The following is a 16341-nucleotide window of genomic DNA, read 5'->3' on the forward strand; positions in this document are numbered from 1 at the left end:
ACCCTCCCAAGTAGGATCACGATCACGGCCCTGTATTCCAACATGGCACCAGTACAGGATACAACCCATGCCCCTGTGGAATATTCCTTTACACTGTGTGAATATATGTCGCTGTGATTGGGTTAATAAAGAAGCTGACTGGCCAATAGCTGGACAGGATAAAGTTAGGCGTGAGAACCAGACTAAGGACACTGGGAAGAAGAGCGGAGTCAGAGGAGTTGCCAGCCAGATGGAGAGGAAGCAAGACATGCCAGAGAGGTAAATGCCACAAGCCTCGGGGGCAGCACATAGATGAACAGAAATGGGTTACTTTAAGTTGTAGGGGCAATGTCATTCTTAAAAACCCAAAGTGCCATTTTGTACATTTGTACAATTTATCATTACTAAGGAAACCGTTCCTACTTTAGAAGTGATGGTACCGAGTTCCCAATAAATTAAAAGTATCGGTGGCACATCCTTCCAAGCAAGCCACAAAATTTCAGGAGAACTTGGATTTGTCACTTTTCATCTGAGTCCCAGTCCCAAACGATCTGTTAACTCACTAGTTCGATGTCAGTTAGCTTTGTGTTGTTAGGACAGTAGCTAAGATGACAGACATCTTTCAGGGTTGATTTTGGCCCACAGTTTTGGAGGTTTCAGTTCACAGCCCCATTGCTTTGATGTAATGTCACATCAGTGTAGGAGCGTGCAGTGGGTCTACAGTGCTCACTCACTCCGAGGCCAGGAAGCAAGAGAGAGTGAGGAAGAGCCGGATCCAACAATTCCCAACAGCCTAAGTGCCTCCCACCAGGCTCCATATCTCAAAGGTTTCAACTTTCCTCACTGGCACACTTTGAGGACCGAGCCTTTAAGGCATGGGCCTTTGGGGACATTTAAGAACCAAAGCACATGAATGAATGAGATTATTGTCTCCCTGCTTATCTTTCACGGGGAAAAAAAAAAAAAAAGCAACTAGCAGTTGTACAGCACGGTTGTAGGACCAGCGAATTTTGGTCATGACCTTACAAATACAATGTGTTATGTGGTAACTACCAAGCTATATATAGTGTCAGGCAAGACTGCTGGCTGATACTCCAGGTATCTATTACCATGTAACAAATGACCCTAAAACTAGCTGTATAAAACCACTACCATTTCCCGGTCCCCATGGATCACGCACGTCGTCAGGAATTCAGACACAGTACAGTGGAGGCAGCTGTACTGACTTTCATAATCTCCGTGGTCTCCTCCGGGTTCACTAGCTCACTGCAGGCCAGAGCACTGGGGCTGGAGAATCCATTTCCAAGACAGCCTCTTCGTTTACACACACGTGTCTGGCACAAGCCTAGGGGGCCGGGATGGGCGCTCCCGAGATTGTCAGAGTACATACATGGGGCCCCTTGGGTTTCACCTATACGTCTTTTATTTATTTCTGTCTTTTTTTCTTTTTAATGCTTGGATCAAACCCAGGGTCTCGCACATACTAAGAAAATATTCTGTACCGAGCTACAGCATGCATCGTCCTTGGTCCTTCGCTGGATTTCTCCCTCCCTTCCTTCCTTCCGTCCCTCCCTCCGTCCCTCCATCCCTCCCTTCCTTCTTTTCTTTCTTTTTCGAGATAGGGTCAAAAAAACTGACTTTGTAGCCCAGGCTGGCCTAGAATTTGTGGAATCCTCCTGCCTCAGCTTCCCTCATGCTAGAATTAGGGGTGGACACCACCATGCCCAGGTGGTCTTCTTACATGTTTGTTCAAGGAAGTCTCTGAGGAACAAGGCCAAAGTACAGCCTGTCATGACACAGCCTTAGATGCCACATGCGATGACTTCTGCCATATACAGCCAGTGAAGAAGTCACAATCGTCTCCACCACCAGGTTCTAGCAGAAGGGACACAATGGACTCTCACAGGTAAGAGGGATATATTTAATGGCACATTTTACAACACTTTGAAGTTGGACTTTTGTTGATAAACATGACTATTTATGGAAAATCAGCCATGAGTATCTATAATTACACTTCTAATTAGCCAGTTTCTGCATTTCACAGGGTCACAGTCCCAAATGGAAGGTCTACATTGGTGTTGGGTAAATATTCATTTGGAGTAACAACAAAGGGAACAGCTCATAAAATGTTGTCATCTTTGAACCTTTAATTTTACTAAAATTTATCAGTTGGGCAAACCGTATTTCTTTTCTTTTTCCGAGACAGGGCTTCTCTGTCTAACAGCCCCAGCCATCCTGGAACTCACTCTGTAGACCAGGCTGGCCTTGAACTCACAGAGATCTGCCTGCCTCTGCCTCCCGAGTGCTGGGATTAAAGGTGTGTGCCCCCACCACCTGGCTCATCATTTCCTTTTTTCCCCCCCGCTAAGGGTATGCATCATCCATCAGGTGCTCAGAGGTTACGTGAAAACATTTCAGCATCTAGGAAACGGGAAGGTACTTAGCTTGCACACTAATGACTCTGACTCAGGCTCCTTCCAGAGCTAAGCAGGCCGAGGAGCACAGGCAGGCTGGGGCAAGGGAATGGAAACGATGCACACCATGTGCCTCTGCCTGGCATTGAGATTCCATTTTTAAAGCCGTATTTCCGAAGTCAGCCCCTGGCCCACAGCTTGTGATCTGCCGTTTGGATTAGGTGACGGCGCTTCCCTAGCTTCATGAGGCTTTGCCCCAGATGTTCTGGCCTAGTTGCGATTCCTCCCTCGCTGCTGCTTCCCCTCCTGACTCTGGGGGTTAAACTCAGAGCTTTCTGGGTGTTAGACAGGTGCTCCACTAGGAAGCTGCACCCCCAGCCCTACCTCTCATCCCTCTCTGAGACTCTTACCATCATCGTCTAATTCTGTAGTTAACAGTAAACACTCACGGAGAATCCCCTCCTTTCCAGGCCCTGGAGGTGGCAGTTAGGTGCACCTCTTTTACAAATAAGGGAACTGAGCTTACGGCAGATCAAATTAACCAGTAGAGGTGCCAAAATATACCAATACACCGAAGAGTGGAGTTCACATGTAGATACGTTTGACCTCAATAATGACACATGTGGTGTAGCATGATGTTTCTGATCAATGTGACTCCTCTAAGGCAGCTGGTCGGAAGGGGGCATGCCTTGTTGGGACTTCTCTGGGACAGGAATGGTCGTGTACCTGAGGAACGGACTACGAAGGCGACGGCCACTTATCGGGGAATCATGTAAAGTTAAGGCTGTACATAAACTGTCCTGCTGACCCATGACACTGTCCCTCGCTACCTGGAAAGAGATCTTGAGCCTTCCGAAAGATGGGCAGTGCTTGTACCACTCATTGGTCATATGATGGAGGACCATTCACCAGCAAGATGCTTCTCACACACAGAGAAAGCACAAGGACATTGGGCCCCATGCTCGACTGCCTTTCCTGGCAGACCCCCATGTGATTCCCTCATTAATGAATCTTCTTTGAAAAAGCTCCCTTTAATAAAACCTTGCTCTGTTTCCTTGAAGAGAAAATTCAGAGTTCTCATACATTACATGTATGACAGACAATTTTTAATCGTTTAAATAATTTATTCTCCATTGTTTAATGCTTTATACCATTCCTCCATGCATAATTTATTATGCCATTTATGTTTATTAAAAATTGATCATGGGGACATGCTCCCTCTCCATTCTCTGAGACCACTGGTATTTCTCTGTCAGACCACTCAGGAACAGACAACAAAGCATTCCACTCAGTTTTCTTCTTAATTCATGTTAACTGTTTGCACATCCTTTCTTCTAGAGATCCTCTTTGGTCACAAAAGGTCGAGGTCATCTTAGGCAGTAACTGTTCATCTTCTGATATAGCAGTAACCTTAGCTAAAGGCCCCATTCCCTACCCACTGAAGGCTTCAGTACCCATGGAGGGCTTCAGTACCTACTGAAGGCTTCAGTACCCATGGAGGGCTTCAGGGGAAAAAAAGGGCCTATTTTACTTCTCTAATGTTTAGAACCTGACATAAAAAGGAGGCATAAGAGAACAAGATTCTAGAGTCTTCCATGGCAAAGCCATAGCTTCTGGAACCACTTCTTTCTCTTTGCCTTTTCCAGTATTCTCTCTCTCTCTCTCTCTCTCTCTCTCTCTCTCTCTCTCTCTGGACTCATTTTTCTTTATGACATCTTTAGTCATGGGTTAACTTTGGACTTTCTTTTCTTTTTCTCTATTTTCAATTTCTCCCTAAATCATTTCATCTTTAAACTTCTCAACCCAATGACCTGAGCATGTCTCTCTCTGCTACCCACCAACCCAAGTCCTGTGACTTTCTCCCCAGTGCCTCAACCCACCACCCTGGACGCTGTAGCTCAGACCTGACCATTCCACGTGTCTCTGAGGGAGGGCAGGGGAGAAGCAGAAAGGACAGCGATGTGAGAGGTGTTGAGAGCTGAGCCCAGGTCAGGAAGCACCGAAGGCGCTCATGATACATTAGTCTGACAAAGGTCTTCACGGCATCCAATTTCAAGATGGCTTCCCGTGGTTCCTTTAGTACAACCTTGCCACTCCCAGGAGTCCAGTCTGCCTGCCTTCCAGTGTTTCCTATTTGCAGTGGAGAGACTATCACTGACTATTCCAGCCCAAACCCTGAAGGTCAGCCTTGCTTCCTCACTCTCACCTCCACAACCAGTCATAACCAAATGGGCTGGGTCCGTCTCCTCTTATCTTTGGAACCCATCCCTGAACTTCATGCCATGGCAACACCCCTCTTTTCCTGGCCTCCTGCAACAGTTTCTGGGTGTCTCCAGGCCCACAGTCCTCCCTCCTCAGTCTGCCAGTGTGACCTCTCCAAAAGGATCTGCCTTTTCCCTTTGTGACTCAGATCAACTCCAGTGGCTTGGTTTGATTGTTGTTTGGGTTTGGTTCTGGTTTGGTTCTTAATAACATGTGTTCTTTCACAATTTTATACATGTGTATACGCATTCCGATCACTCTCTCACCCCTGCCCTTTCCTCTTCTTCCCTACAAATCTCTTTCCCGACGGGCGGTGGTGGCGCGCGCCTTTAATCCCAGCACTCGGGAGGCAGAGCCAGGCGGATCTCTGTGAGTTCAAGGCCAGTCTGGGCTACCAAGTGAGTTCTAGGAAAGGCACAAAGCTACACAGAGAAACCCTGTTTCAAAAAACCAAAAAAAAAAAAAAAAAACTCTTTCCCATATTCATAATTTTTTTTGTGTCCCACTGAGTCTGACACAAACTATTTGTGTGACTATGGGTTTGAAAAAACTTCACTGGAGCCTGGTGGGTATGCAAACAGGTTTGCAGCTGGGTACTATGCCCTCCTCTCTCCAAGACTCTGTTGGTTGTCAACAGTCCATAGTAAGTAGTAGGGCTCTACTCCTCCCCTGGTCCACAGCTGACTTTGGGCTAGCCAGATGTGTGTAGGCCTAGCTTCAGTAACCACAGCGGCTGTGAGTTCACGATCCACACAGCTATGTCATGTTGATGATTTTGTTTTTTTGATACAGGGTCTTACTATGTAGCCAAGCCTCATCTGAACTCCTAATCCTCTTGCTTCCAGTTCCAGCCTTCTCCACACTGTGTGTCAACCTCACGATGACCGAGTTGTGCTCACCATGGACCATAAGCTTATGAGGGCACAACTATGCTTCACTTGTTCACCATCAGATGCCCAGTGCCTGGCATCACGTGTACTCAGCAGTATCCACGTATTGAAAAATGACTGTGTGATGACTGAGTCCTTTGGTGGCTTCCAATGAACCACACTTGCCGATATTCACATTGTTTATAGTCTTCTCCCTTGAATTTGTACTTCAGCTGTGATTTCTTTAACCCTTAAAAGGCTACAGAAACGAGAACCTGCTACTTCTGCTTTTGTGATCCTGAATCATCTACATTGAAAAAGAGAACACCTATCCCTGCTTCCCGGCATACGCCTGTCCAGCTAGGGAATCAGATAAACCCCAGACAAGAACAGCAGGAGAGCTGCCCAGCTGTGAAATCATCCCAGACTATAGACTGTGAGCAAGTAAAATGACTAAGGTTTAAACACTAAGCTCTAGGGGGCTTTGTTACATAGCAATATAAAAATAATTTGAGGGTTGGGGATTTAACTCAATGGCAGAGTGCTTGCCTAGCAAGCGCAAGGCCTTAGGTTCGATCCTCAGCTGGGGGGGGGGGGGGGGGGGCACCAAATAATTTGTGACAATTTGAGGGAAAAATATCCCCCATGAGCTCATGTATTTGAATACATGATCCCCAGTGATGGTGCCATTTGAGCCAGTTTTAGAGTCTTTAGATGGTGAAGCCTTGCTGGAGGAAGTACGTCACTGGGGGTTTATAGCCTCACCCTGCTTCCTACCTCTTTCTGTGCTTTCTGTGTTCAACAAAGATGTGATCTCTCAGCTTCCTGCTGCCACGCCTCCCCCATCATTACAGACCGTCCCCCTGGAACTGTAAGCCAGGTAAGCTCTGGCCATGATATTTAACACCACAATAGAAAAGGAAACTAATACACACCCAGATTATACAAATATATATAAGATTAACTCCGTACATAAAAGGGAATAAGAAATTATCGCACAGGATGAATTGATATGACAAGCTAAAGTTTTTAAGTAACTTTTAAATGAAATAGCAGATTCGGAAGAACACAGTAAGCTGGCAAGAAGGCTCGCTGGGGAAAAGCCTGTCGCCAACCTGCGTCCATCCCTGGAACCCGACAAGTGAGTGGTAAAAGGGAAGACTCTGCTCACTGACCCCGTAAGTTGTTCTCTCTCCTCCACACACACTATGGCATGTCCCCCCTCTCTCCCCATCTCCTTCCCTTCCCCCCCTCATCTGAATTGATGTTTTTTTTAATAAAGAAAATGGCAACAGAACTGAAAGAACACCAAGGAACTGGTCCCACCAGCTTCTACAACGCTTTCGCTCTGCTGTTCTCTTTGGTTTTAAGACATTTTCCAATGAAAAGATTTCCCTCCCTCTCCCCCCTTTTTTAAAAAGAGATCCCAGGCCTGACCCTAACATGAAGGAGTCCAACCAAGAGTGTAAGAGAACACCGCAAATGGAAGCCGCTGAGACTCCCAGGGCCGAGCCATCCTTGCTGCGGCGCTCAGGGGGACCAAAGACACTATGAGGACTCTGGGCTTAGCCGGCCTGGACAAAATGTTCAGTTCTGGCCGGGCGGTGGTGGCGCACGCCTTTAATCCCAGCACTCGGGAGGCAGAGCCAGGTGGATCTCTATGAGTTCGAGGCCAGTCTGGTCTCCAAAGCGAGTACCAGGAAAGGCGCAAAGCTACACAGAGAAACCCTGTCTCGAAAAACCAAAAAAAAAAAAAAAAAAAAAAAAAAAAAAAATGTTCAGTTCTGTGTGAGAAACCTACCATCCCCCAGTGAAGACACTGGCCAGCTCTTACACACACAGCATTGTGACGTGTCCTTGTGCTACAGTTACCCAGCGCTTGAACCCAGACATCCAAACAGCTACAGACATGCAAAACACACACTGATGCTCCAGAGCCAGTGAATGCACCCCATGACACAACCCAGGGTACCCAAGGCCCTTTCAAACCCCAAATAGGAGGCACTGCCATTAGCATGGCCGTCTGCTGTGAGGAGAAGGGCGGCAACTATTACCCTGACTTGGTGGAACTCTGGCCTCCTCCTCCTCACTGGTAGTCCTTCAGAAAGAGGAAGGACTGCTGTGTAAGAACCTGGCCTGAGCAAAGGATCTGTCTTTTGTCTTTAAAAACAATCCAAACCAAACACGCCAATAGCTATTTTAATACTTTATAATGGACTAAAAGCATGAATCTCTTAAAAAATAAACTTTTGTAGGTAAAATTATCATGTATTTCTTTTTAGAATTTATCATGTTTCCTTTGAATTAACATATTTTATATGTTGGAGACTTTGAGTGAGGAAGCGGATTTAGGGAGGATCTGGCAGCGTGAATCCTGCATATAGAGAAAGAGAAAGATCCATTCCTGGGGTCTGCAAAGCTCCAGATCCTGAGTGAGAGGAATACGACCTCAAGCATCAACACCACGTTCTGTCCACTGCGGAGACTGGGCGTGCACGCCTACCACACATGGCCAAGAGCAAACACTAGTGTTAAAAATTGGAAGTACCACCAGGGAGGCAGAGGCAGGTGGATCTCTGTGAGTTCAAGACCAGCCTGGTCTACCTAGTGAGTTCCAGGACAGCCAGGCTACACAGAGAAACCCTGTCTCGAAAAACAAAAAAAGTTGGAAGTACACACCTGGCCGTGGTGGCACACACCTTTAATCCCAGCACCGAGGAGGCAGAGGCAGGCGGATCTCCAAGTTCAAGGCCACTTGCTCTACCGAGTTAAGTTCTAAGACAGCCAGAGCTATACAGAGAAACCCTGTCTCTAAAAACAGAAATTAAAAAATGGAAGTATGGAGGGAGGCTGTGGTGATGGTTTGCCATGCAGGCATGAGAACCTGAGTTCAGATCTCTACATCCATGTAAAAAAAACTGGGCAGCTGGGGTGGTAAGATGGACAGGTACCTAGAGCTAGCCTCACAGAATTGGTGAGCTCCAGATCCAGACACACTAGCTCAAAAAATACAATGGACAGTGATGGAGGAAGAGCTGCCTAGTGTTGATCTCTGGCCTCCATGCACACACACACACACACACACACATCCCTTCCTTTCATCCCCTGGATAATGAAGCCATAACGCCAAAGCATGGGAAACATACTCTGTAACTGTCTTCTGAGCAACCTCAGGTTGAGCTCCAGGCAGAGGGCAGAGAAAAGAAACAGGGCACCGTTTTCACCTTGTAGGAAAGAGAAAAGCCTGGCATAGGAGCAGTGGGGGGTTGCAATAGAAGAAACCCTGGGGATTATGTTAAGGGAAGTGAAGGGCAATGGGCTGGGTGTGCAGCAGGAATGGGCACTTGTGTCCTTACCCGATGACCCCTAGGCTGTGCCTTCTCACATGGATTTTATTTAGTAGGCATTTAATAAGTGTTTCTTGGGCGGGTGGGTGAATGAGGAGGGCTGGCAGGCAGATGGCGGGCAACCTGATACAGCAGGTGGGTAGCGGAGAGCGGGGATGTCATCAGAACCAGGCAGTGGTGGGCCTGAAGCCTGAGTGACTTATTAAAGCCCAAGCCAGACTCTGTCCCCCCACTGACTGTTCCACTTAGCGTTCGAGCCTCAGATCTGTCCATGCCCACATCTCTGACTTGGCCGTGCACCCCTCTCCCACAAGTCCACACTCCTTTCCTCTTTGGGGATGTGTTCCGCTTTATTCTCACCTCAGGACCTTTGCTTTTGGCGTTCCCTCTGCCTGACACGTAGTTTCTGGCAGACATGTCATGTGTCTGGTCCCCAGTCACTCCTATCTCAAGTCTTCAGTTACATCTTTAGACGGAGTTTCCTGGATCCCAAACAGTATCTCCATCATTTTCTAACGAGTCGTCTGGTCAGCTTATCACTATCTTAATTTGCCTAAGTTATATGTTCTCTGGCTTGCTCCTCTTTCTCCTTTGTAGACAGTAAACTCTATGGAGACAGTGACCTTGCCTTAAGCAAGCTTCCTTGGTAAGTGTCCCACAAACGCCTGCTGAACAAATACAGGAAACAAATGGAGGCTGGAGACAGGTAAGGAGGTGGTGCAAGGTGGCTGGAATGCTGGGCTCAACTCTATGGGCTGGTGGGTGTGGGTGCTGTCTGGGGTGGCCGTGGCTGTCTCAGGCCCTGGAGTGAAAGAGCGAATGAGGTGAGACACTGGAGAAATGCATCGAATGACCTTCTTACTCCAGGTAACCTTCCACATCAGTGGCAGAGAGGGGGGGCTACCTTCAGCTCTATCTCCTCAATGGCATTTCAGCTGGAAGCCTCAGGAAGACAGGAAGACAGAACTTGGCTCTCTCTGCTCAGCACCGCAGAGAAGCTAACAGCTCTACAGATGTGGGTCTCTCTCACATTCTTCTCATCTCCATTCTACGGAGCAAGGAAGTCCATGCATATTGAACTTTGGCTAATTCTGAGTGTCTTGACGTAAGGATTAGACATACAAGGTTCTGATGCCCTGTGTGATTTCCAGCCCTCCAGGGTAGCAACCCAGACTCAGCAAGCTCACTATAAACATGCTCCCTCTGAAGGGAAGAGCAGGGCGCTTGGGCCAGAAGGTTCTGCACCACAGACCCAGGAACAAAACAAATAAAAGAATGTGTTCCTTGCTAAGCTTTTGGCATCCACCAGCCTACTGTCCTGATTTTGTGAGATTTTTTCCAGAAAGAATTTGGAAGAAATACTTGTTTTTTATGAGAACATTAATTCAATACCTTTAATGAGTGTAAATGTGTATATATCCTAAACTGCTCAGATTTCATCTCTAGGAAAAAATTCTCTGCTTAACAAAATTAACCTTAACCTTCCCATCAGTGGGGGCTGGCAGTAGAGGAGTCTGGGTAAGCACGTCTTCTTTAGTAATCTCTGGAATTAGGGTCAAAGCAGAGGTGAGAGAAATAAGCCAAGTCTTCAGGACTGTTTATGGGGAGCAGGGCAGCAGATAAGGCTTGGTGAGGAGAGCAGAGCTCTAGAGAAAGTCCCTCTCCTGGCCTGTGTTTAGGAGCCAAGTGCACAGATTTGTGGGACCATCACTGACCGCCCCAGGAGTTCAGAAGGACACGCTAGGGTTTGCTTGACAGAGGAAAATAAAATGGTAACACAATTCCCCTCCCAAACTTGCGCTGATGTTTCCAACTTCTCCTCACAGAGAACAGCGCAGATGTCCCTCAACAGCCCTCATAGATTTTTAATAGATCAGAGAGGAAGATTAAAATAAACGGTGGGAACAAAACTCAGGAATTCGTGGCCCCTTAGTCCCCCCTCCTCCCCCGTCTCAGCCCTCTAGGGACTAGCTGTAAGCCACATATTCACTTTGTTTATTAAGGTTTTACTGTGAGGTATGCCAAGCCCTGCCCTGCCCGAGCACGGAAAAGCAGAACTTAAGAGTGATTCCACAGAGCGAAGCCGCCGTGGTAGAAAACACAGGAAAAGGCATACCAGGTTTTTCTCTTTTTTTCCACTCACCACCACCAAGCTCCTCTGCTTCGGGCGAGCTCAGCAGCACTAGTGCCTGGGCTAATCTAGAAATTGCTTCCATATGCAGGCACAGGAAAGAATGTCCTCACTGGCTGCCTGGAAAGGAAACTCTGGGCAGCCACTCCTTCCTGCCAGAAAACGCTTCTCGGGCCAGAGAGAGCCACAGGCATTTGAGCTGAGATCACACACATCTCCAGCCTCCCCAGTTTATGGATGAGGGAACTGAGGCAAGGCCATACAGATGGAGGAAGAGCTGGAAGAAGAACCTGAATATGCCCTCCTTCCTGCGATCCCCCCTCCCCGCCCCCTTCGGATGTAGCTAATGCAGTGTGGTAACAGTGCCAGCTGGGTCTGAAATACCAGGCCTCAGGCTATAGACAGCACTTGAGTGTGGTAAGCTGAGCAGAACTCGCTTGTGGAGGGGTGCTGGGAGGGGAGGAGAGGGTGCCAAGGACAGCACTCCAATCTGCGGGGGGCTCTACCAGGGTGCCCTCCTCAGCCTCGATGCCCCATTAGTGCTAGGGTAGTCCTACACCCAGAACAAAGCCCTCAGGAGAATCAGCACCCTCTTTTCCACAGGCACCTACCATATGCAAACCAGGCTGACTGAAGCCTGAGTCAGATCATCCAGAATGCTGACCTCGGGGGGAAGCTCAGCCCAGGCTCAGAAGAGCAGCTCTGGACAGTCAGGATGTGATGACCAACTCCCACCCTGCCCACAGGCATACACACACACACACACACACACACACACACACACACACACACACACACACGACGAAAAAGAGAGACCATGTTACCTAATTCATACTCAGTTCCCAATGGCTAGCACATCACAGTTGGACCTGGCCCACCCAGTTCTCATCACCAAACTGGGAGTCAGAGCACGCTGCCCCAAGCCCAGCTGCAGTTCACTCCAGACAACCCTCAGTGTTTTTAAGGCTTGCTATGCAGAGGACCCGCAGCCCAGAGGAGTCTGGGTAGTTCTGTTATATAACCCGAACTTTTCTGTTCCACTCTCTGCTACACTAATCAAGTGTGTCAAACGTGCCCTTCGGATAACACTTCATTAGCAATAGCACCATCTCTAATGAAAAGTATTACTACCTTATTTGAAAGGATTAAATAACATGCCTTTTTTTTCTTCTTTTCTGTGTGTGGAATGTGTGTGGTGTGTGGCGCTGGGGGTTGAACTCAGAGCCTCACACGTGTGGGGCAGTCACTTTATCACTGAGACACATCCCCAGCACAACAGAGCCATTCAATAAACACTTCATACCTATATAAGAAACACAGAATTAGAGATGTAATACAGCCTGCATCCTCTAACATGGTTCTTTCTAGGGGACCCTGAATTAAGCATCCTATGTTTCTATTTCACTGTAGAATTACACTGTTTTCAGATGCAGTACTATGGCAGTCATCACACACCCATTAGACTATAGGCAACTGTGAACTATGAACAGTTTCCACGTCTTTTTTTTTTTTTTTTTTTTTTGCATCAGGAAAACAAAGCTCAAACAAGCAAATGTTCCCCGTCCAAAGAGATGAAGATTCAGCACGTACTCACTCCATCAGCCATCACTTCCATCGCCGCCTCCTCACCAGCCCGAAAGACTGCAAGAGAGAGGCAAACCTCATCTAGTACCACAGTCTATGCCCCCGGATCCTACGGAAACTTCTGGGACACTGGTTTATATCTGCCTGACAGATGCTTGTTCAAATTGGCACTTTTCACACAGCAAGCTGCTGCCCATCCCCTGGTGGATTCCAAAGGCACTCAGGTCACCAGGCTGGAGTGCCAAGCACCTTTACCCAAAAGCCATCTTGCTGGCCCCAGCTTTTCTCATTTTTAAAAACAGGCAAGAAGTTAAAGGCACCTACTGGCTCCCAAGCCTGGTGACCTCAATCAAGTCAGTAAAATAATGAAGAAATAAAAACAGGCCAGAATAGAAAATGTATTATATCTGGTAAACATGGGAATTGTTTCATAAAAATTTTGGGTTTTTTGTTTCTGTTCATCCATCCATCCATCCATCTATCCATCCATCCACCCACCCATCCATCCATCCATCCATCCACCCACCCACCCACCCACTCATTCTTCCATCCATCCATCCATCCATCCATCCACCCACTCATCCACCCACCCACCCATCCATCCATCCACCCACCCACCCACTCATTCATCCATCCATCCATCCATCCATCCATCCATCCATCCATCCATCCACCCACCCACCCACTCACCCATCCACCCACCCATCCATCTATCCATCCATCCACCCATCCATCCACCCACCCACCACCCACCCATCCACCTATCCATCCATCTATCATCTACCCAGCTTCAATGGAAAATGTATCTTTTACTCTGGACCACAGCCAAAACAGGTTTCAAAGCACTGGTTCAGATACTGTTTCTTTACATGCTAACTGTGCTTACTGTGTGTGGAATGTGTGTGGTGTGTGGCGCTGGGGGTTGAACCCAGAGCCTCACACGTGCAGGGCAGGCACTTTATCACTGAGACACATCCCCAGCACAACAGAGCCATTCAATAAATACTTCATACCTATATAAGAAACACAGAATTAGAGATGTAATACAGCCTGCATCCTCTAACATGGTTCTTTCTAGGGGACCCTGAATTAAGCATCCTATGTTTCTATTTCACTGTAGAATTACACTGTTTTCAGATGCAGTACTATGGCAGTCATCACACACAGGGGACCTTTTTTCAGATGCTGCCCCACTGTCCCTTCATGTCTATAATTTTTTTAGTGTAGGCAAGGGCCCCTTCTCTGAGCATGCTCCATACGCTCCTTTTCCTTATTTAAACTTGCAGATAACTTTTTTGGTTGGTTGGTTTTGGGTGGTTTTGTGTTTTGTTTTTTGAGACAGGGTCTTACTCTGTAGCCCTGGCTGTCCTGGAACTCACAGGGAACAGCCTGCCTCTGCCTCCAGAGTGCTGGGATAAAAGGCGTGCGCCACCACTCCTGGTTCCACTTACAGATTCTTACATTAGCAATAACTCTAAAAAAAAGTATTTTAACTCTGGGAAGAATTGGAGTGATCCCCACATCTGTTTCTTCACCCCCTAGACTCTACACAGTGCGAACTCCCTTGCTCATAGCGCTCAAATTAGGACCGAGTTTATTCCTAAAGTTGTTCCGCTGTGGGCCCTTCTGATTTACCTCATGGAGGGAGGAAAGGAGGAAGTTCCTGAGCCATCTTACGCAATAAGGTCAGCTACGGCACAGTCCTGCTCTCTGGTTCCCTAAGCAAGCAAGCCATTACTGGTTTGGAGGGAGTTCATTGATTTACGCTGAGACTAGGGCAGGAGAAGATGGAGATCACTTAGTCACAAGGCCCCGGCAGGCTGCTTCCTGACTGAAGCCACTCTGTCACATCCAGTTCTGAGACAGTAGCTTGCACATGCCCAGAGGCCTCACTTCACAGGAGGCTGGCTGGCGTGACACACAGCACACTCAAAAGCAGGGCCCAAAGTGTCACAAGGCAGGTACAAATCACTGGACATCAGAAACTTCTAAATCAGAAGCCTAGCTCCACCTCCAATTTCTTAATTTTAGAATGGTCTGAGTCATGCCAGAAAAATAAAGAGACGGGGGGTGGGGGGGGTGGGATGGGGGGGACACGACAGCTCAGTCTACAGTGCTTACACAAGCGTGAGGACCCCAGAACCCACATACAAAGCCAGGCATGAGGCAGCACTTGTAATCCCAGTGCTGGAGAGGGAGGGAGAGATAGGGCACACCGAGGCTCGCAGCCTGGCCAGCCTAGCCTACTTGGCAAGCCCAAGGTCTCTGTCTCAAAGAGCAAGGTGGACAGATAACTGTCCCGAGGAACGGCTGCCCAAGTTGATCTTTGCCCTCCGCAAACATACACACATGTGCGACCCTCCACACACATACGAAGGGAGGAAAGGAGGGAGGGAGGGAGGGAGGGAGGAAGGAAGGAAGGAAGGAAGGAAGGAAGGAAGGAAGGAAGGAAGACAGGCAGACTTCTCAACTCTATTGCCCTCTGATCTAGAACAATGAATGACCCACAGATTTGAAGCTGGATCCCACACCAGATAGGGTGAAGAGTGGGCATGACTCCACTAGACCTGCTCTTGGGAACGTTTTTTGTCTTTTCCTGGGACCGGAAGGATGACCAGGAAGTCTTTCAGCAGAGGAATCACTGTGGGAGCTGAGATGTCACAGGCCTGATAGAAGGAGGGTGGGAAGGAATGGACCTCTTCTCATCCAGTCTACAAAGCACGGTGTTCTACAGTTGCTAAGGAGAATTTCTTTCACATCTCCTCTCTGGCCTTGCCCTTTCAGTTCCCCCAAATGCTCTTCCTGTGGAGAGAACTGTGCAAAATCAGGACTGAAATGGGCCCCAGGCCAATGACACCTCACAGCTCCCTCAACCCCACCCTACTGCCTGGGACTGGGCTGAGGACCTCCAGTTTAGAGGTGCACCCTAACTTATCTGATAGAGCACTGAACTCCCCTCCATGCTCTGAGGATCCCCAAGTCATTGTTCTACAGGTGCAGGGGTGTTTTATAGCCATCTTGTTGGTCTGGGCCAATAGGGGCCATCTTGGCCCTGACTGGTCCTGGCTGGGTGTAACACCTGGTAGGGAGACCTCCGTAAGCTGCCTGAGCCTCCTCTAGGAAAGGCTTCAAGCTCCATCCTGGAGCCTGGCAAGAATCCACCATTTACTGGCCTCTCCAGCCCCGAGGCCTGTAGGGTCAGAGCTCCCCAAGTCCAAGCCCTTAGCAGCTGGGTTTGAGATACAGTTCTCTACGGGAAGGAAGAGGCCATTTCCCTCTCATGCCTGCCCCATCACTGAACTCTGCCATGAATCGAGCCAGCTTAACGCCATCACCTCCTAAACAACCAATTGAACCGACAGTGACAGGGGACTGGTCTGCACTCTCCCACTGGGACCGTCCAGAAGAAAACTGTGTCGTGCAGACTCATAGCTCAGCTGCTATTTGACGCCACTGCACCCGCCATCTCTTGCTATCTACCCTGGATGTGACGGGTTTCCAACACCCATCTTTAAGAACATGATAACCGTGACCCTGCCCAGTAAAAAACAGACTACGATTCTCCTGCAATTTAATACGAAATTCATTTGTGATATACTAAGCAAACTCAGGCAGTGGGCAGAGACTGAACTAGAATTCAGCAAGCTGGAGTTCTTGTCTCAACTCTGTAACCAACAGGCCCCTGGCCTAGTCCGGGACACCTGACTCATCCTGTGTTTTCTTCACCTGTCAAATGCCAAAATGATCTTTGCATA

At 48.1% G+C, this 16341-nt stretch overlaps 1 protein-coding gene across 4 annotated transcripts in view; it reads right to left on the minus strand.

Annotated features, from left to right (window-relative positions):
- Positions 1-16341, minus strand: part of Wipf1 (WAS/WASL interacting protein family member 1) — a 114062-nt gene that overhangs the window by 84762 nt on the left and 12959 nt on the right. Inside the window, exon 2 of one of the 4 annotated variants that reach the window (XM_052723594.1) lies at positions 12593-12643. The exons of the other annotated variants lie outside the window; for them this stretch is intronic. The gene's annotated coding sequence lies outside the window, so the exon portion shown is untranslated. The remainder of the gene's footprint in view (positions 1-12592; positions 12644-16341) is intronic. 4 annotated transcript variants of the gene reach the window in all.

Source organism: Peromyscus californicus, unplaced genomic scaffold (genome assembly GCF_007827085.1).
Source record: "Peromyscus californicus insignis strain IS unplaced genomic scaffold, ASM782708v3 Scaffold_7__1_contigs__length_154581171, whole genome shotgun sequence".
Taxonomy (NCBI): Eukaryota; Metazoa; Chordata; class Mammalia; order Rodentia; family Cricetidae; genus Peromyscus; species Peromyscus californicus.